Here is a 19,403-nt window from a genome sequence, read left to right on the forward strand (position 1 = left end):
ACAAAACAAACAAACAAAAAACCTCAAACCCCCACCAAACTCAAAACGAACAAGAAAAATAACAAATAGGAGTCTTGATTTGGAAAACATTTTTGGTGGGGGTGTTCAATAAAGAAACAATTAAACAAAGACTTGCAAACTACCAAAGTATTTATGAAGATGACTTTTAAAGAGAAAGCATTGACCTTCAGGTATCAAACATGAACTCTGGATATGGCTCTGGCAGACTTGGCACAGGAAGCGTTTCACAAAAAACTTCACAATACTAAGTACAGGCCCCAAGCACGTCAATGCAAGTGCTCTCTCTCTTAGGTCATTATCTCTACCTTCAAACTGCCTCAATCCAAGCTGCTGAGAAGGTCACCTGAAGTCCACAGCTCTGTTCCCTGGTGCGGTGCAGCTGCCTGTGGTGAAGGGGAAGCTGCCATGTGCAGCTGGTACGGCTTTACTGAGATAGGTGCAAGACTGTGACAAGAATCCCCCCTGCAACAACACCTCCCACAGACATCACCACTTTTCACTCTTGCCTTTGCCAGTACCAGTGAGTGCAGGGTGCACACCCATTTCTACATCCATCAGAACAAAATGCTGTACCACAAAACACAATATCCTCTCTTGAGAGAACAAAAGAACAAAGCAACCGTGCCATTTGCTTGGCACATTAACAGCATACCGCTGGAAGATATGTAGCTATCTTGTTGATGAATAATAAAATATACAACCCCATTACCATTAACTGTATAGCAAAATAACAATGTAATTTTGAATAATAAGAACTCTGAAATAACTGTTCATTAGCAGGTGCTGTTCATGTCTTCCTTTCTTAAAAGCACTTGAAGTTAAAAATACCTATCTCAAACCAACTGGATTCTGTTCATTATCAAGGCGATGAACCATCATTCTAACAGCCCAAGTATGTGCAACACACCGGCACATCACTAGAAGATTTCTGCCACTGCCTCCTCAGCTGAAGTACAGAATGCTACAAAAAAGCCCTACTGTTAACTCAGGCAACGAAGACATTGACCTCCGCTGACTAACACTAACAACAAATTCAGTGGAATGGGAATAAATCTGTACGGGCACTTAGTTGCCTAAGGATACATATACATGCCAAATAATAGTTTCATTTTCTGCATCTTTTCACACTTTCATATCATTACCAGTCTGGCCCTCACTCTTTATTAACTCGTGTCCCCTTTTTAATACTTGGCAAACCCATGCCTCAAGACAACTACTGACTACATCCAGCTAAATCATTTTACTTTGCCCCACAAAGAAGGCAAAACTGGCCAGGAGCCATACCCAACCTGTAGCATTGTCAGCCATCACCCAGAACCGAGTTAAATAATCCGTGGCAAAGACACTGTCAATGTCACATTGACCTTCAGTATTTTACGGCAGTGGTTCCCCCAGCCTCAGAATTCAGGGACACAGGACTAAATAAAAGGTAGACCCATGCTGGCACAGCCCACGCAGCATGTGAGCATCACTCATTTCTGGAGCTTTGTGAAGGCTTTCCTTTGTGGAGATGAAGGAAGAACAAAGCAGAATGAAGCAGAAAAAAGAAAGCACAAGACAACCACAACCACAAAGGCAGGAAAAAATTATCCATTTTAATTTCCATCTACTGCATTTTCTGGAGAGGAGCAGCGTCAACGAGAACCTCGGACAAGGTAGAAGGAATAAGAGACACCCAAAACTCCCATTCCTTTCACTTTGCCTTACCTACATCTGCGTAACATAAAATAGCAAGAGGCATAACGGAGTACATTCCCACTAATTTTGCCAGCTTCATGAGCAATACCAAGCAAATGACCTGACCCAACACAACAAATCTAACACTACGCAACTGTTACATTAGCAAGAGATGCTCTCTGGGACAGAGGCATTTGGGCTTACAATGGGGACAGAATAATGAACAGCAGAAGAAAAGAGGATGAAGAGAAAGACGAAGTTGGTGAGGTTACAGGGCGTTTAAAAAAGCAACCTCCATTCTGGAAAAGGAGAGGTACTGATGGCTTTTGAGTAAGACCTAACTGCTACTTTTTCCAGATTATTTCTTTAAACCTTGATTCTGAGATGTTCTCACGCAGCCTTTAGTTTCTTCACAGCCACCTAAAGCACTGGCTTTCAACCCTTAAAAGGGCAAGCGGTTCATTTTAATTCAGAGCTCTTGCATTCAAACATGCTGGGTGGAAAACTTGCATTCAACTTTGATACACTGTTCAACAGATACTGGCTCAGACCAAAACCTGAAAACTGGCAACTGGCGGCAGCCATAGGCAAGAACACATGAAGCACACTCTTCCAGGCAGTTCCAGCCCTAGAAGAGACCCTCTTGGCTCTCAAGATAGCTATATAGTCATTACACCTCTAATCCTGGACTCGACAGCATTATTCTGGATCTGGTTGCCGTGCTGCCCTGGGCGTGCAGGACCCTTGGCCCCTCACTCATTAAGCCCTCCCACCAGCTGTCAGGGCTGCCCTGCATACACTGTGTTTCTCCTCCTGCGTTCTTCACATGCTCAAGGATCCTTTTTAAAATACCCATCCCTCTACACCAAATCCTTATTTCCCCAAGTTTATTTTCATAATAGAAATGAAAGAACTAAATCTACATGGGGGCGTGGAAGTTCTGGAAGTTCATGGAACAAAAAAAGTCAACCTTCACACAGATGCCGTGAGGCCAGCTACAAAATCCATGGACCCATGCAAACATGACCTCCTGCTACGCCAGCTGTTCATGTGCGTATTCAGTACTGCTGCACTGAAGTCCATTTCCATTCACATAAGTACTAACGTCCCTGAACCTAGTATTAGGCGGCCAAGATATCTGGTAATTATGATAATTTACTCATCATCTTTTGTCTGAAAATTTTAAGTATTATTTCTATTATAATAACATACACAGATGAGAAAACTATCATGTGAAACAGGACTTCAGCTGAAGCAGGAGAGTTAATTACTAGCACAGGAAAGAGACTGAGATTCTCTTTTGCTCAAAACTATCATGATGCTATATAGTCTCCATTTCACTATACTAGATTATGAGTAAGTTCTAGTTTCTGCTATCAGTTTTGCTCACTAATATTTTCCTGAAATAAAGACAATATGAGACAAGAACAATTATAACCTTGGTAATAGGCTGTCATGGTTTAACCCCAGCCAGCAACTGAGCACCACAGAGCCGCTTGCTCACTCCCCCTCCGGTGGGATGGACGAGAGACTCAGAACAGTAAAAGTTGAAAAAAAACCTCATGGGTTGAGATAAGAACAGTTTAATAATTGAAATAAAATAGTAATAGCGATGATGATAAAAGACTATACAAAGCAAGTGATGCGTGATGCAATTGCTCACCACCTGCTGACCGATGCCCACGCAGTCCCTGAGCAGCAGCCCCCGGGCCAGCTTTGCCCCACCTTTATATGCTGAGCGTGACATCATGTGGTACGGCATAGCCCTTCGGCCAGTTTGGGTCAGCTGCCCTGGCTGTGCCCCCTCCCAGCTTCTGGTGCATCTCCAGCCTTCTCAGTCAGTAGAGCATGAGAAGCTGAAAAGTCCTTGACTTACTGCAAGCATTGCTCAGCAACAACTAAAACATCAGTGTGTTATCAACATTATTCTCATACTAAATCCAAAACACAGCACTATACCAGCTACTAGGAAGAAAATTAACTCTATCCCAGCCAAAACCAGGACATAGCCTTACAGAGAAACATCTGAATTATCTTAAAAACAACCCAATACATAATCACTAATTGCTCTACTTAACAGCTGTATTTTTGAAATGCAGAAGTCTATTTTAGGACACTACACATCACCAAACTCTGCATTACCAACTACTTCCAGAAAGAAGTAAAAGAATGACTGAACTAAAAAAAAAAAGGTAGAGAATGGTACACCTCACCTTTCATATGGGTTGTAGTTTCTCTGGCCCTCACTTGAACTGCTAAACTGTTTTGCCACATGATTGCTTCTTTTTAACCAAGGCTGAAGCTTATCTTCTCTGACAAATGGTTTCAAAAATTCAGAGGGAAAAAAAAAATCATATACCCATCACTTCAAGGTTTGGAAATAAACTGTGACTCATTTTTCCAAGTGGGTCCCTTCTCAAGGGGGTCCAAACACATTAGTTCTGTAATAGGAGCTATAGACATTCAAAGAAAAAAATGTTGATTGTGCTGAGTACTGTGACAGGTATATGCAAAAAAGGCTTTTAAATGCTTAAAAACAAAAGGGAACTGTCCCTTCAAAAAAAAAAAGGAGAAGTTTTAAAAACAGAACAAAACCCACATGTGTGAGCAGACCAGTCCCATCCCCCTCCATACAGAGCAATCTGCAGCATATGTAGCCACACCTGTCCCAAGAAGACAGCCAGAGGATACCACTCAGTGCCCTGGGCCACATCACCTGAAGTGCAGAGCTGAACAAAGATATAAATATTATTGCAAACATTATTCACATTTGAAGAAAATTATGACTAATAAAGATGAGATTGGGATTTTTGCCCCCCCTCCCTCAGCAAACGCCACCCCTTTTCTTTAAAAGGACAAAACAAGAAATCCCGCTGCACCACAATTTATTTCCGTCAAATGTCTTAACAAGTTAAATCTGGATGCATATCTTTGTGTTCCCTGAAATGGGAAGGCACTGGTTGCACAAGTCACTCCATTCACTAGCTCCCCATCCTGCCTGGAGAGAAATTCATGACACGAGTTTGTAACCATACTCAGCTGATGCAGTTCAAATGGTAACTCCCAGTCACTAACATCCTGGATTGATCTGAACTGGCATTACTGCATTGAAAGGTACTATATCTTATTACCCATGCCTAAGCTCTTTAATCCACTCAGTGAGTTGCATTTTAAACATGTTAATCCATTGATAGATGAGAGATTTATGTTGGAAAATCCTGTTGATGCTGGGGGAAGGAGCAGCTCAGTAGGTTCTTTGTGCACTGACTGTAGAGAAGTCTACACAGCTTGAGGGTGAAGAAAGATGAGATTAAAAGACCTCCTCTGGGAGGCACATTGCATGTCAGGTACAAAAAATGTAAAGCAGGCAGAGACAGCATTGCAAATAACCATGGTCAGCACTAGTCAGGCCAAAATGCAAGTAAAAAATTCAAGATTCTGGTGTGAGATAGATGCCGAGTGACACAAAGAAGAGTCCACAGTATCAACTTTCACGTAAGGATGACACAGAGGTCCAAACAGTTACATTATTTTTAGTCAAGAAGCATTTTATACCAAGTCAGTTACCATGTTAGTTCCTTTTGGGAAAGTGAAGCAAAGACTTTGACATCCTAAAAATTATTTACTGTAGCTCTCAATTTCTCTTGCTAGTTGCATCTCGTTTTGTGCCTTGACCTTTCTAATTCTGTATATACATCCTTGTGCTACATTCACTTATATTTGTCTTTAGTCATTTGACCGAGTTCCCACTTTTTGTTTGGTTCCTTCTTGCATTTGAGGCCAATAAAGAGCTTGCAGTTTGCACTCCCTGTCTTTGCGAGGTGTGAGAGTTTGCATTTGAGCCCTTTGTATAGTTTCACCAAGGAAACAAACTCTTTTCTTCTTATGAAGGCTACTGGTTTTATTTTACTGTGCTCCCTCCCACTCCTTACAAACACCATCAATTCACAGCCATTCACCAAACTGCCTCCCATAATCAAACTCTTGACCTCCTGTATGAAAGCTGCTCACTAACTCATTCTAAGAGCATGCTGGACAGTCTCTACTCCTGAGTGCCTTTCTAAACAGATGCCTGGGTAGTTAATCCTCCTCCCCCCCAGGGTTACAGCTAAGTCTTGTGCTTTGGGAGACTGCTGTTCAAAGAACCTCCAATTCCCATCATCTAACTGCGGACCACAGTGCCTGCCCACCTGACCTGACTGTTCCTCTCACGGCCTGCTTCTGCACATGATCAAAGGAGCCCAGCCTGAGCAGTCAGATGTCCAGTGCCTCCCTTAACAACACTGGAATCCAAAACCTGAGGGCTTAGATGCTGTGAAAGAGCCTGATAATGGTAATTCAGCCAACCTGGAACAGTTACAAAATGCAGTCTTGGCTGGGAATTATTTCAGGTCATTATCCACGGTCTGTTTACTGTAAAATGTACATGCAGTTCAAGGATGCAGGAGCTGGAACCTACAACTCTCTGCCCTGCCTGTGGGTCTCAACCACCGGGCTACGGTGCGGCAGGCTCCCCCTCACTTGTTCTTTTGCTTGTCTCAAGAAGCTTGTGGTCTCTGCTGTAGAAAGGGTTCAGCTCTGAGCAGCAGGCAAATACGATGCCCCTCCTCATCCCAGCCTGGCAACAAGGGCAACTCTTTAGACAGCTGGAAGTTGCAGACTTTTATCCCCAGGCTGACAAGAGAAATGAACTCAGACCTCTCACACCTTGAGTGAGTGCTCTTAGCTACACACAGGCACTGCACTCAGCAGTAATATCTTAAAATAAATAAATTCTGCCACATCCCCTGAAGAGGACTTGGGAGGCATCCGCCGCAGGAGGTGGGGCCTGGGCAGTGGATTCTGAAAAGGAGACTTTTACACTTGCAGTCCGTCAGCTGCAGCAAATCCTCAGACATTTGCCTCAGGCGTTACCTGTCTCCCTGGCAATCCTGATTTCAGACGCCTCATCTCGAGACAGCAGCAGGATTACAGAGAAGCAGGCTGGCTAGCACTCCCCACCTTGCTCGTTCTGAGCAGCTCCCAGCCAGCAGGGAGGTTTCTCCAATCCTCTGTTCTGAAATTCCCGCGTACCCCACAGGGCACCCCAAAATAACTGGGGTGACGGGAGCAGGAAGGCTCTGCATGACTGCTACCAGGCGATCCATAACTTCTTCTCTCACTCCCATCAACTACATATCCAGCTAGGCACTTTCCAGAAAGCAGGAAGGAAGCAGCACTAGAGACAGACAGTGAGAACTGATACATTTAGGTTTTCTTTCTTCCTTTTTTAAGAAGTGATAGAAACCTGCAAAATACTGTCTGAAGCCAGCATTTCTTTTACACTCACTGGGACTGAAAAGGGACTTGTTAGGTTTCACTAACGGTACAACAGAGAAGAAATGAGAGCTTAGCGCCAAAAACTTCTGGCTCTGATCCAAACCGTTCTGCTTTTGAAAAAAAAATTAAGGAATCCACCATCTTGCATAGTCTCTATAAAGATGCTAATATCACCGTTCTCCGTCTCCATTCCTTCAGGCCTGTGACCTAGGAATTTCCGCATCTCTGTGTACTTTTAAGTATCTGCACAGCCCCGTCACCATAGTACCTGAGCATCTCTCCAAGTGCCTTTACTTTACAACATTCCCATCTACAGGCTATTGTCATCTGGCCTTCACACTGGGTACTACCCAAATACCGTCACTTCTTCCTCCCTAGCACGTCTAAGGTGGGAGCAAAATATTCCAGAGGCTCTTGAAATATCACCCCAGCCTATACTAAACAAATTACTGTCATTTAATGAAATCCATTTTTGACATCCTTTGGGCCATACAGTGCCTTTCCTTGGCCACACCTAGGCCGATGTCAGAGTTTCAATAGAGCCAATCCTCTTAGTATTTGACTCTCATTAAAGCCCCAGCACCAAGTCCTTTAGTTAACAAAAAGTAGCCAGTAGATTTTCATGTGAGGGAGAGGAGTGTCAAATCTTAATTGCAGAGAAAAAGGATGAAAGCCTGACCCAAATAAACCTTGAAGATTCATACAAAGAACCTTTGTTTTTAAAAGCTCACTGGAGGTTTTGGTACTTGGTGGAGGACTTGTTGAACACCTGAGATTAGAAGCTCAAGTCTGATGAAATCTCCTCTACATCAACGTTATCCCTGTCTCCCTCAGTCATCTCCTCTAGTTTGAAGGCAAGTAGGTGCCTTGGTTTTCTTTGCCTCATTTTATGTGGTGTCACCAGCTTCTAAAGTCTCTTATGCTGGGTCTCTGTTTCGCCACATCAAGTTCATGTTTCTTCCCCACCATCAGGGTTATTACTCACTCTTCTTCCTCCTTCTCAAAAAAATTATACATAAGTGAGCTGAAATTTTTCCAGCACTGTCCCCCCCTCAGGGCTTCTCACTCATCTTCCATTACTGTCCCCCAGCAACACATACCTTCAAGCACCAGCAACTGCTCTGCCCTCCCCCTTCAGGTCCTGTGAGGTCCACTCTACCTCCTCACCAAAGGGAATTAGTAATTGCAAGGTTAAGAGACACGTTAGTACAACTACTTAAAAAAAATCACACACAAATGCACTGGTATATATAAAAAAATCAAACAATACACACTCTATTTCATAACACCCTGCCTTTCCCCTTAATTTGCTACTTTCCTGATTTTACGGCCTTTGATTTAAGGGAAACCTTTGAATACCACATAGCACAGTGGTCTTGACCAGAGATAATTAGCAATAACAGCTATATTGACTATTTTGTGAACCTTAAAGAACAGCAATTAAAAAGTTACACTTAGTCTGAAAGTTTTACCCCTGCTGCTAACATCACACAGGACAAGTAGGAATAAAACCTAAACCAAAATATTCATACCCTGGGCACCTCCTGTGCAGCTGACAGCCTTTGCTGTGCTATCTGCAGTGTAATTTGCTTTGTACACAGCTTCAGTTTATGGGAGTCTCACAGTACAGAAAAAAAAACATTTTGGAGGAAAACGCAGTTATATAAACCCACAAAATTAGGTTGACCTTTAACTCATCTTGGACATTTTGCACTGTGTTACAAAAGGATGCAGAATTGTTTACATCACTTGCGCTGCACTGTTACCAGCCCCTGTCAAAATTTTAATTTGTGTGTATGTTTCTATATACACCTAAATATGCTTGCATACACACACATACCTCTTCCTCACAGTACAACTGCTAATGTTACAAGCATTAAAAAGAAAGCAAAATTATAAAATCAAGCAGGGAAGAACAAAGTTTTTTTGTTCTAATACAGAGGAAGTTTTAGGAAGTATGGTATCTGTGAACAGGGCTCCAACTGTTGGGCTCAGAGACTGCTGGCGAATGCCAACTGAGCTGGGAAATCCACATGGAGCAGTACAGCTCAGCCCAGCCATCTCTGCACATTGCTGCAGAACGAGTGTAAGCAATTTTGAGTGAGCCAGAAGCAAACTCCTTCCCTGCTCCCCACCAAAAAAAGCCTGCAGAAGTGTACTCTGGACTAGTCTCTTCCAAAGCAAGGACATTTCTTGGAGTTCTCCAGACAGCAGATGCTTTCAAGGCAATCTTGCAGGGGGTACTCTTGCAACCCCCTACCAATTTACCTTGTGCAACATAAGCCATCCGAACTCGTTTTCTTCCCAAGTCCAGCTGAGAGAAAACACCAGGTCTGTACTTCCAGAGCAGGCCACTAAGATTAGGAGAAGCAAAAAGACAGACAGCCACCACCACAGATACATTCCGATATTGCTACTAGGGCAAGGCACTTAACTTAAGCCTAGATATATCTAAATCAATGTAGTTATAGGACTGTACTTCCTCTGTGAAGATTGGCCTCCTCAGTAACATCACTACTCAAATTATCTACTGTGTTACTGCTACTTTTGCCTGTTCAGTACAGAAGTCTCTCTTCTTTCTATTCTAGCGTATTGACTGTTCTTCTTAGTCACTGTCTCCATGAGATTGACTCAACAGCTGGCAGAAGCAGCTATTAGCTGACTTACAAGATGACTGATGAAGGAGAACAGCCTAATTACTAGGCAGACCACGGGGCTAGGAAAGCCACTGGAATGACGTAGCTGTGGCCCAAAGGAATTAGTGCTACGGAAAATAAGCTATGCATTTGAAAGGTGGAGTGAAAGCAGCGTAAACAGCTTTAGAAACCACATGAGACAGAGAGGGCACAGACTTCAGGAGGAAGTCCTCCTCTCGAGTCGCAGCACGGGAGTGAAATGGGAAGCCCAGCAAGCGCCACAGCAGAGTTTGATGACTCTGGGCAGCCAATGCTTTCACTGCTCCTGATTCTGCTCACTTCCTATGCCAAGAGCATCAAAAATCCCAAAGCAAGTCAAACTAAAGAAATAAATCCCCCAACCCTTCACCTGCAAGCGCAGCTCTGAAGTAAGGCCTTTGCTCCCAACTGCGCTAATGATGGAGGCGGCAGATTAGAGCCAAGCTTGCTCTTCTTTTGGCTAGATACGCCTTCCTATGCTAACTATAGAAAGAGACTTCTTTTTCTGACAGCAAGCTAAGCAGGGATGATGAGAATGTCACAGCAAGAAGAACGCGTAGTACCAAGTTACTATTTTTACAATCATTTTAACAATATTTTACACTATCCTCAGCGTGGTTTATCGAAGCTATCACCCACAGCCCTACCAGGCAGTACACAAAGGCCTCCAGACAAAAGGCTAAAATGGAGTAAGTTAAGCACTGCAGAACAGGCAGCCTTGGCTCCAAATTCTTGTAGCTGGGAGTTATAAACCGTCTATGAAAACAGTTTAATTTATTTTGAATAGTACTGAAACTTATTTTTTGAAGTTTAAATCTCAGAAGATATCAAGACTACTATAATATTAGAAACAATATGCACTTATCATACTCCTTGTCATTCAAAGACTGCAATTAAAGTTCTTCTAAATATTACAAAACCAAGCTGTGCATTAGCCCAGATGCAGGCTGCCTCAGATACCACCACGTCAGGGATTACAATGCCAGGTTGCATGTATAACACAGCAAGTTACTCCCAGAAACTCTGGAAGTAACTGTCAGGTAATACTTCACACACACCCCCCTTCTGAACTGCAGATCTCTGGGGAGAATGCCGAATAGCCAGTGACTTGCCTAAAGATAAACGATCTCTCTCTTTTTCAGCCTTCTCTGAGCTTGACATACCTGAGACCCTATCTCCTCTACTGTGAAGACACCACAAAAAGAAAGCATTTACGATTCTTTTTTTTCAGATACTGAAGTCAGGCACACATACGTGCATGTGTAAGTAGGTATGCAACACAAAGCTAAACACCCTTCCTAAAAATATAAACTCCTCTCCTCACTTAGAATTTTTTGGGGGAAAGTTTAATCCTTGTTTCCTAGGTAACCCACCACCAGCCAAGACAAGTTCTAGCCCCCGAACTGGCCCTACCAATTTAGCATCAAAACAGAATAATGCCTTGTGCAGCTGCCTCCTTTGCTAAAATAATGCCATGTGGCCTGCTAAACATCTCTTGGCAATTGCCTCAGTTAACCTCAGAATGACCCGTTTTAGTATCGATAGTTTGACACTTCAAAGTCATCACAAGCACGTGGGAAACGGCAGGAAGATTTCTGCTCTTTTTTTCACTTGCCTCTCTCCTCTGCCCCGTCCCTGCTACACACACAAAAATGCCAGACATGTTTTCTTTAATTATCTGAACTGCATTACAAAGATGCTAATATCTCAAAATGACTGCACAATCTACTACATTTCATAGGGCTTCCTTTCAAATGTCTATTGTAGTTAAGAATAATAGGGTAGGCTGGTGAACAAGAATCCTGTTCTGAAAAAAAGAAATTGTTATTTCTGGATTTTTGTTCTATGCTGGAACAAAAGCAAGACTTTGGAAAATCTGGGGGAGGATGAAGACAGAGGCAAACATACAGATGGGGTCTGGGAAATAGGTGCAAATTTTTAACGTCTCTAATTTGAATTAAGGACCTTTCGCCTAGGTTTTTCCATGTCCTAAGGGAGCACCCAGTCATGAGGCTATTGCCCAGTCAGGTCAGGCAGCGTCTCCTCTCAGCATAAATTCTGCCCTTTCCAGACGAACAATTTTGATCAAATTCATTGAAATAATTTATATGTGTGTTTGTGAAGATGTGACCATTCACCCATGACAACACTTATCCCCAACAATCAATTCACAAATTTCTAGCCAGTAGTAGCAGAAAAATCTCAACTTATAATTTCTCATTTGCAACCACAAACATCATTTAAGCATACTGACATTTGTAAAGTTGACTGTGGAAACTCATCCACTTTTTAAAAAAAAAGTAGGTAGATGAAGCTGGGAGTAATTTCAATCTCTGTATGACTTTCTAGGGAAAGGGAAAAAAAGGACTGCTGGTAGCAGAAGGTTTTCCAGAACCTACATGCCTGCAGCGTTCTCTCACAACCTTTAAACCAAAACTCACTCTGTGCAACAAGTCTGCACAGGTCTGAACTACTGTATACAGTGACCAAACAGGAGGAATTTCCACACAAATGACTTCATTGCATTAGCAGGAAGAATTTATAGGGAGGGAGACCAGTACAGAGTTTCACTTGAGTGCTTGCAGACTGCCTTACTGATTACAGCACTTGTAACTGGAGGAGCCAAGCGAGACAGAGCTACCCTCAAACAGAATTTCCTCTTCAACTTGCCAGCTGTTTAGTTTGACCACGGATAAATCCCTGCTTTGACGTGAGCAGTGGTTGTTACGCAAGATGCACTTCTGAATACCACAGTGTTTCTGAACACCTTGTGTATGCAGTTTAACGCTCCATAGTCAATGTATCTTCAAGATCTGGTAAGAAAGGCAATGGTAGTAGATTTAAGTAAGTTCCTCTGTCATGAAGAGTTTGGTGGTGACACAGGTGTGCATTCACAAATTGTTCACATTTCCCAGCAGAATTTTAAGCCTCTCTCATCCCCCTCAAGCTACAGCAAGACAACTGTTTAGCTCCCTGAAGCATTTCTCACTCAAGCCACAAATCGTGGGGTTTTCTTTTTTTTTTTTCTTTTTTTAAGATTTTACACAAAAAAAAAAGAACAAGCCTGCATTTTAAGCCAGATCTGTTTCCTTATTTGGTTCAAAACATAATCCCACAAACTGTTCTGTCAGTACAACTCAGGGGGGCAAGAATGGGGGGGGGGGGGGAAGAAAAAAGAAGATCAGGAGTGTCTTAGGCTGGCATTACTGCCAAACATTCTGGCACCCAGCCGCTGCTGGAGGCAAAAGACTTTGGTTGTTACGCCCCTTTATAAATATCATTAGTTTTAAAAAGGACAGGAAAAACCTCCACACCAAAACATGCAGAAGAGGGTGCACTGGCAGGGTTCACCCGTGAGATGACTCTGCCACCACAGGGTACGGTCCTTTTTTCCTGGCTTTGCCCTCCACTGCTGTGTCCCTTACGCATCCCGTACTCAGGAGTGCAGGGGACGGGGAGAACGATGACAGGTGAACCATAAACAATGAGCTGCCGAACAATGCTCCTGTCCGCAAATTCCTCATTACATTTCTGTGTTCTTGTGTGAAGAAATAGTAAATTTCTTCAAAGACTGAGCAGTTCTTTGGCATCTACTGTACACAGCAATTTAATGAGGAACTTGTGGATAAGACTATTTTAAGCCGTTTCGATATTAAGTTTGCTCTGTTCCCTGAGTGCACAGTTACTTGTTCTTCTACTACAACCTACTCCCAACAGGGGATGAAGAAAGGCACGAGGGAGTAAATAACATCTCCGAAGACACAGTAAAAAATTTAAGGCGAAAGAAATTTTCTGAAATAACTGCTCATGATTTTTACATGCCAAGGGGTGCAAAGACAAAAAGCACAGCAGAGTAAAACCTTAGGAGTCATTCCAAGTTTTTGGTGGTTTGTATAAATGGACAAAAAAATGGGGGTGAGAGGAAGCAGAGAATGTCAAGACCAGCAACCATTTCTTTTCAAAAGCTATACAAACTGGAGATGGGGGGCGCGCGAATTTACTTAGCAACGACTGCACAGCTTATGACATTTACAAAACAACCTACTAAAAAGTCACTTTAAGTAAGGAGGGGATGGCAAAATTTTTATTATCACAAATATAGACTTCAAATTTTAAAGATTAACTATGCACATGTGCACACAAAAAATGCAGCAAGCTTGCAAAGGCTACTGAAGTGTGTATAAAAACCAAAGCAGTCTATGTACTTTAGAGACAGTAATATTGGTCCTGATTTTGATGGGAAAAAAATCTTGAAACTCATATACCTTAAGCAAAGAAACAGCGATGTTCTGAATATTTAAAATGTTGCATCTCCTGAGTTCTCATCAGGCTTTTGAGTTGCAATGAGTAATAGTAAAAAAAGACAGCTTTAAGCAGCTATTAAAAATAAAAAATGTTTCCCCGAAATACTCAAGATCTGTCTTCCTTTCACTAGTTTCTATGTCTCCATGGAATCGTCCAGGATGAACAAGACCCGTTTTTTTAAATGTACAATGCAAGTAAAAATAGATCTGCCATAACTGAATTCTGGGGTTTGGATTTTTTCCCCTACCCATGGGAGAGAACATAGGATCTTGATGCAGTAGATGTAATGCATACTGATCATAGAGCAGAGCAAAGAGAAAGTAGGGCACATAAATGCATATGAAAGGAGACGTTCATAACTTCAGGAATAGTGGTGGTATAGTTCCCCCCACAAGGAGGGAAACATGCTCATGACTAGCAATCCGAGTGTCTGGAGGGAGACTGCGTACACCCCGACCCTCACCATAAACTCATGATTCACCAAAAAATTACACATTTTCTGCTGTTGATTCAAGAGGATACAGGAAGCACCTTCCCATGAACAGCTAAGTTACATCCTTTCTTCCCCAACCTCGCTCAGTATTGTGTCATCTCCTCATGTAGATAGAAACTGCGTATAATTATTTAGTAACAAGATAAAATAAAATTTTGAAGTGAAAAACATTTACTCTGAAAAATAAAAAAAAATAAAATTTTTAAATGCACACTTCTAATGAGGCCTATGTTTGCCAATCTATTAGTATTATTTAAATCACTGAGCATCTACTGCATAGCTTTAATGAGTCAAATACTAAAGCTAAAGAATTACTGGCTGATGCATTGGAACCAGAGCTTAGAAAGCTTTGTCTGCTTCTGCAAGAACAATTTTTTACTTTTTCAGTTGAACTTAATAAAAGTAACTCATTTATTCAAACAATAAGAAGCTGATTGGGAGCTGAGTAACACCTGCTTTGTTCTGTGTCTTTGAATAATGACTGAGAGTATAAAAGGATGAGATGACCAGAAAAAAAACGAGTAAATGAATTTTCCTAAAAATCTATCTAAAAATAATACCTGCTTTTATTGTTTGGATTTTTTTTTTAAAAGACATTCAGTACAAACACTGCAGTTTATTTAAATTTTTTAAATTTAAATAAGTTATTCCACATTTCTATTTTAAATCAATTTTCAACCAAAACAGCTTGATATAAGTTACAAGTAAAAGTAATCTAATACATGACCATTTAAAGTATTTTTAACATGATAAAAAACATCATTTGAATGGATCACATATTATGCTGTATCATTACTAAAATGTATAGGTATTACATTTCCTTCATCAGCAACAAAACCTACGTCAGCATGACAACTACGTTGCTACACACATCACCATGCGAACCAAGCTTTCTTTAGTAAAGTAAATGAAAGATACAAAATAATTTATTTTAGTCCCATATTTCTTGCTTGATAATTTAAATCATGATTTGCAAAGGCAGCTCCAAACCCAACCACCCTCACAAAGAAAGAGGAAAAAATCTTTTACAATATAAGGCTTCCTCATCACAGCTTCAATGAGTCTTTGGAAGTCAAAGGCAGATGGCTTGGATCTTAAAGCAGGAACGACTGTTTGTGGGACAAGACAAGTGAATTCAGGAACTGATATGGCTTGCAAAAACATCCTTCCACCTTAATCCTGTCTCTCCCTTGACGCAACGTACTGTACAACCTTGCAGCAGTCCAGGCTGTGATCTGGAACGCGGCTGTAAGCCAGCGCTGCCAAACACTCTGCACTGTCACACCGCTAAATGTCTAAATAATTTGTCCCAATATCTAACGTAATCACCTCTTCTGAAATAATCTATTTAGGGTGCACAAAATAGTAAAAAGTATCAAGCCAGGGCGGGGGGAAGAAGACGATGTACTGCCTTATCTTCAGAAGTTGACTGTCATGTCTCAGTAAAGATTAGACAGAGTATGGGCACAGGAAAAAGACATTTAAAACACAAAGTTCAGAAGAAACAAATTTCTGATATTGTCAAAAGTACAACAGAGCAGGAATGTTTAGTTATGTTATTAACTTCTACACATAGGCCAAGTCTGCGCTACTGCAGCATTCCCATCAAACAGCCTCCACACTGACTGCCAAGGTCTCTGCCGTTGCCCATAACAATGCCCATCTCCCCAACACACAGGAACAGAACCGACAAATCAACAAATTTCTTCTCTTCAGCATTTTTACGTCGTCCTTTCGGCACCTGTTAACTGCCAAACATCAGAAGTGACCATTTGGCCCTCACACCAGAGAGGTGTTTGGTTTTGGCTTCAGCATGCCTTGGGCCTGCAGGTTCATAAAAAAATTACTCAAAAAAAAAAAACCATTAAATACATGCAACTGTGAACTTACTGCGGCAAAAGAAAATTAGTAAGTAAAACTTAGTAATGGAGAGGGAAGTTTTCCATGATGCAGTGCTGATCTCAACACCACAGAGGGCAGTATTCATCTCACCAGACTTGAGAGATCTTGAGTCCAATCCAGGAGCCTGAGCTGGGGATTCAGGCCCTTTGCAGTCACTGGAGAGAGACCGGCCTGCCTGCCGCTTCTGTGGACGGCTCGGGGAGTCAAGGGTAGAACCAGACAGGAGGCCTTTTTCTTTTATGAGAAACGCTGAGATTTCAGATGTTTCTCCACTCCAAGTCAGTAGGAAATCACACTCTTTCAGACATGCACGTTCAAAGACCGAGAACCTGAGTACCTAAATAGCCCAAGGGCTAGCGTGCTTGCTTCAGGCTCCCACTGGGGCCCCCCTCTCCTGCCTTGCAGCCTGGCTTCCCAGGGGACCATCAGAGCCTTTGCTCAGACTGATACACTATGAGTTACCTGTGCAAGCAGGAACCTCAGTCCCTCATACCCCATGTGAGTGCCACGGTACTGCCTTGTAGCCTGTGTAACTGGCCTGTTTCAGCTCCAGTCTTTACAAGGCTAATAGCATTCAGGGGCAGAGGCAGACACAAACTAAATGGGGGGGTGAGGGCAGAACAGAGCCAACTGCATGCATCCTTTTGGGGACGGCAACGGGGGACAAAGAAGATACAAGAAAGCAGGAGCACCTAAGCCCCCTGCCCTGATTCATCCTTGCTTCGCACTCCCATGGGATACAGATACGGAGCACCTTGGTTCCACTGCCTAGTTTTTCTGCTTCAGAGCCAGGACATAAAATGGAATTTCCTGTGTCATCTCTCAAAAGCGAACAGCCCAGGGAGACCGGCTAACGGGAGGGTAGCAAAGATCTTTCTTCTTTCTCACTTGAAATGTTCACTTCGGGCTTGAAAACTCTTTTCCAATAAATGTATCGTTGGTGTATCGCTGCTTGCAAAGCGGGAGTGTGGAGTGGGGGGAAGGTGGGAACCTTTCAGTAAAATATCCCTAATTGTTTTCAGTCAAGGATGGTCAGTGTAGTGCATTACAGGTTAAAAGCATGACATTTCCTTTTCAATAGAAAAGGTTTTATTTTGTTTTCCCTTGATACAGCAATGAAAATGGCAAAGCACTGATGCTTCAGTGATAAGTGCCTTTCGATATCCAGCATAAGGAAATGTCTTGTTAACATGTCATTATTTATAAAGAAGAGCTTCAGAAACATAGACTTATTAAATATATTCCCTGTTTCTAGCTTAGTAGAAACTAGTAATTTTATATTTCCAGTGCACTTTAAATAAAAGAAGGCTAATAAAACATACAGGACATAAAATGTAGTGAAAAAATACATCAGGCTGAATGTAACCATCAGGTTGTACCTTGAGCATCACCTCCACATATAGTTCACAGAGCATATTATGTCAGCTCAGACATCCTACTGTCACACCAGCCCCTTGTAACACCATTTTAATTGGGACCAAGGGAGAGCTGCCACCCAGCTCAGCACTTCTAAGTGTCAGACTTTGGGTCACCTCGTTGTCCATTCCCCCCACTCTGCATACTGCAGTGAGCATTGGTTATCTCAGTGGGCTCACTTCCAACAGACTAAGACAAACTGTAAACAGAAGCAAAAGTCCTGAGCAAATGATGCCCACAGGGCCTCAACATATGAAACGAGCAGAATTCCAGAGTGACAGCATGCCTGTCTTTCGTATGGAGTCCATTTACAAGAGTCAGCAGCAGAAACTGAGTGCAAGCTATGCCCCCACCCCCTGTATAGGACGTAACTCTTCATATGTTGACTCTGATGATGTGTTCATGTGTTGAACCGTTGATTCTACACCAGTTACATAAATGCAAAGATAACATTCTTTAAAAATACATGAAATCTACAAAACATGGGTGTGCCAGGATCTATAACAAGATCCTAAAAATGTGCCACAGACAGAATTTTTTTCCCTAGCAAGCTGTCTAGACAATCCATTATGTCTGAGCAGGCAGTGCTGGGCAACAGCGCTTCTTTAAGCACACACCATGTCATCCAGTGTTACAAACCACTTAGGAAAAAAAAAAAGTGAGCTATCAATGCATCTGGACTAACAACTAAAACCACCTCGGCTTGAAAGTTTATTCTGGAGTCTGTGGGGAGTTGAGTTACCCTTTAAATGTTTCATTACTTATGCCTTTTGCACTGAACTGGCAACTTGGCCATCACCTAGAAAATCATTTCTCTTCTCACCTGTTTTACTTACAGAAACTGAAAGATATCAGACAATGAGCGAAGCAGGATATCACAATAAAAGCTAGACAAATAATTCTCGCCATGGCCCTAAACTTACCTAGTGCCTTCTTGCGTTAATAATGCTTTAATGTGCTTTCACTGGTAAGCTCTGCCCCCTACAGTTCCTGAGCCCTACCAGCAAAGTGGAGGGAGTGAAGCAATACCCACAGAACAGGCAGGTATAGGTTGGGAGCACCTGAATTGATGGATTTATGCAAGTCATGCGACACAGATGGGAACCATCTGAGGGTGTTGAGGGTGCAGGTTGCTGTCTTTGCAAGGCTGCTCTATTATCTCTCAAAGGTCATGGTGATTGGGAGAGGTTCTCTATGACTGGGGGCAGGGAAAGAAAAAAAAACCCCAAAACCCACACCTATTTTCAAGGAGGAGGATCCAGGGAACTACAGGCCAGTCAGCCTAACCTTATCCCTGGGATGGTTATGGAAGAAGTCCTCATGGAACTCATTTCCAAGCACATGAAGGAGAAGGTGACTAGGAACAGCCAGCGTGGATTTACCAAGGGCAAACTGCACCTGACCGGCTTCTGTTATGAGATGACAGGCTTTAAGGACAACAGGAGAGCAGCAGATATTGTTTACAGTGCATTGAGCAAGGCTGTTGACAGTCTCCTACGGTATCTTTATTTGCAAAATATCAACTGGTAAGTGGACAATAAAAAGGGTAGAAAATTGGCTGGATCATCAGGCTCAAAGAATTTTTCTTCCCAAAG

General features: G+C 42.3%; 1 protein-coding gene across 1 annotated transcript in view; it reads right to left on the minus strand.

Moving 5' to 3' along the window:
• The window catches only part of SLC66A2 (solute carrier family 66 member 2), a 68,260-nt gene that overhangs the window by 23,663 nt on the left and 25,194 nt on the right, over positions 1–19,403 (minus strand). The window lies entirely within an intron of this gene.

Source organism: Platalea leucorodia (assembly GCF_965183815.1).
Source record: "Platalea leucorodia genome assembly, chromosome: 1".
Lineage (NCBI taxonomy): Eukaryota > Metazoa > Chordata > Aves > Pelecaniformes > Threskiornithidae > Platalea > Platalea leucorodia.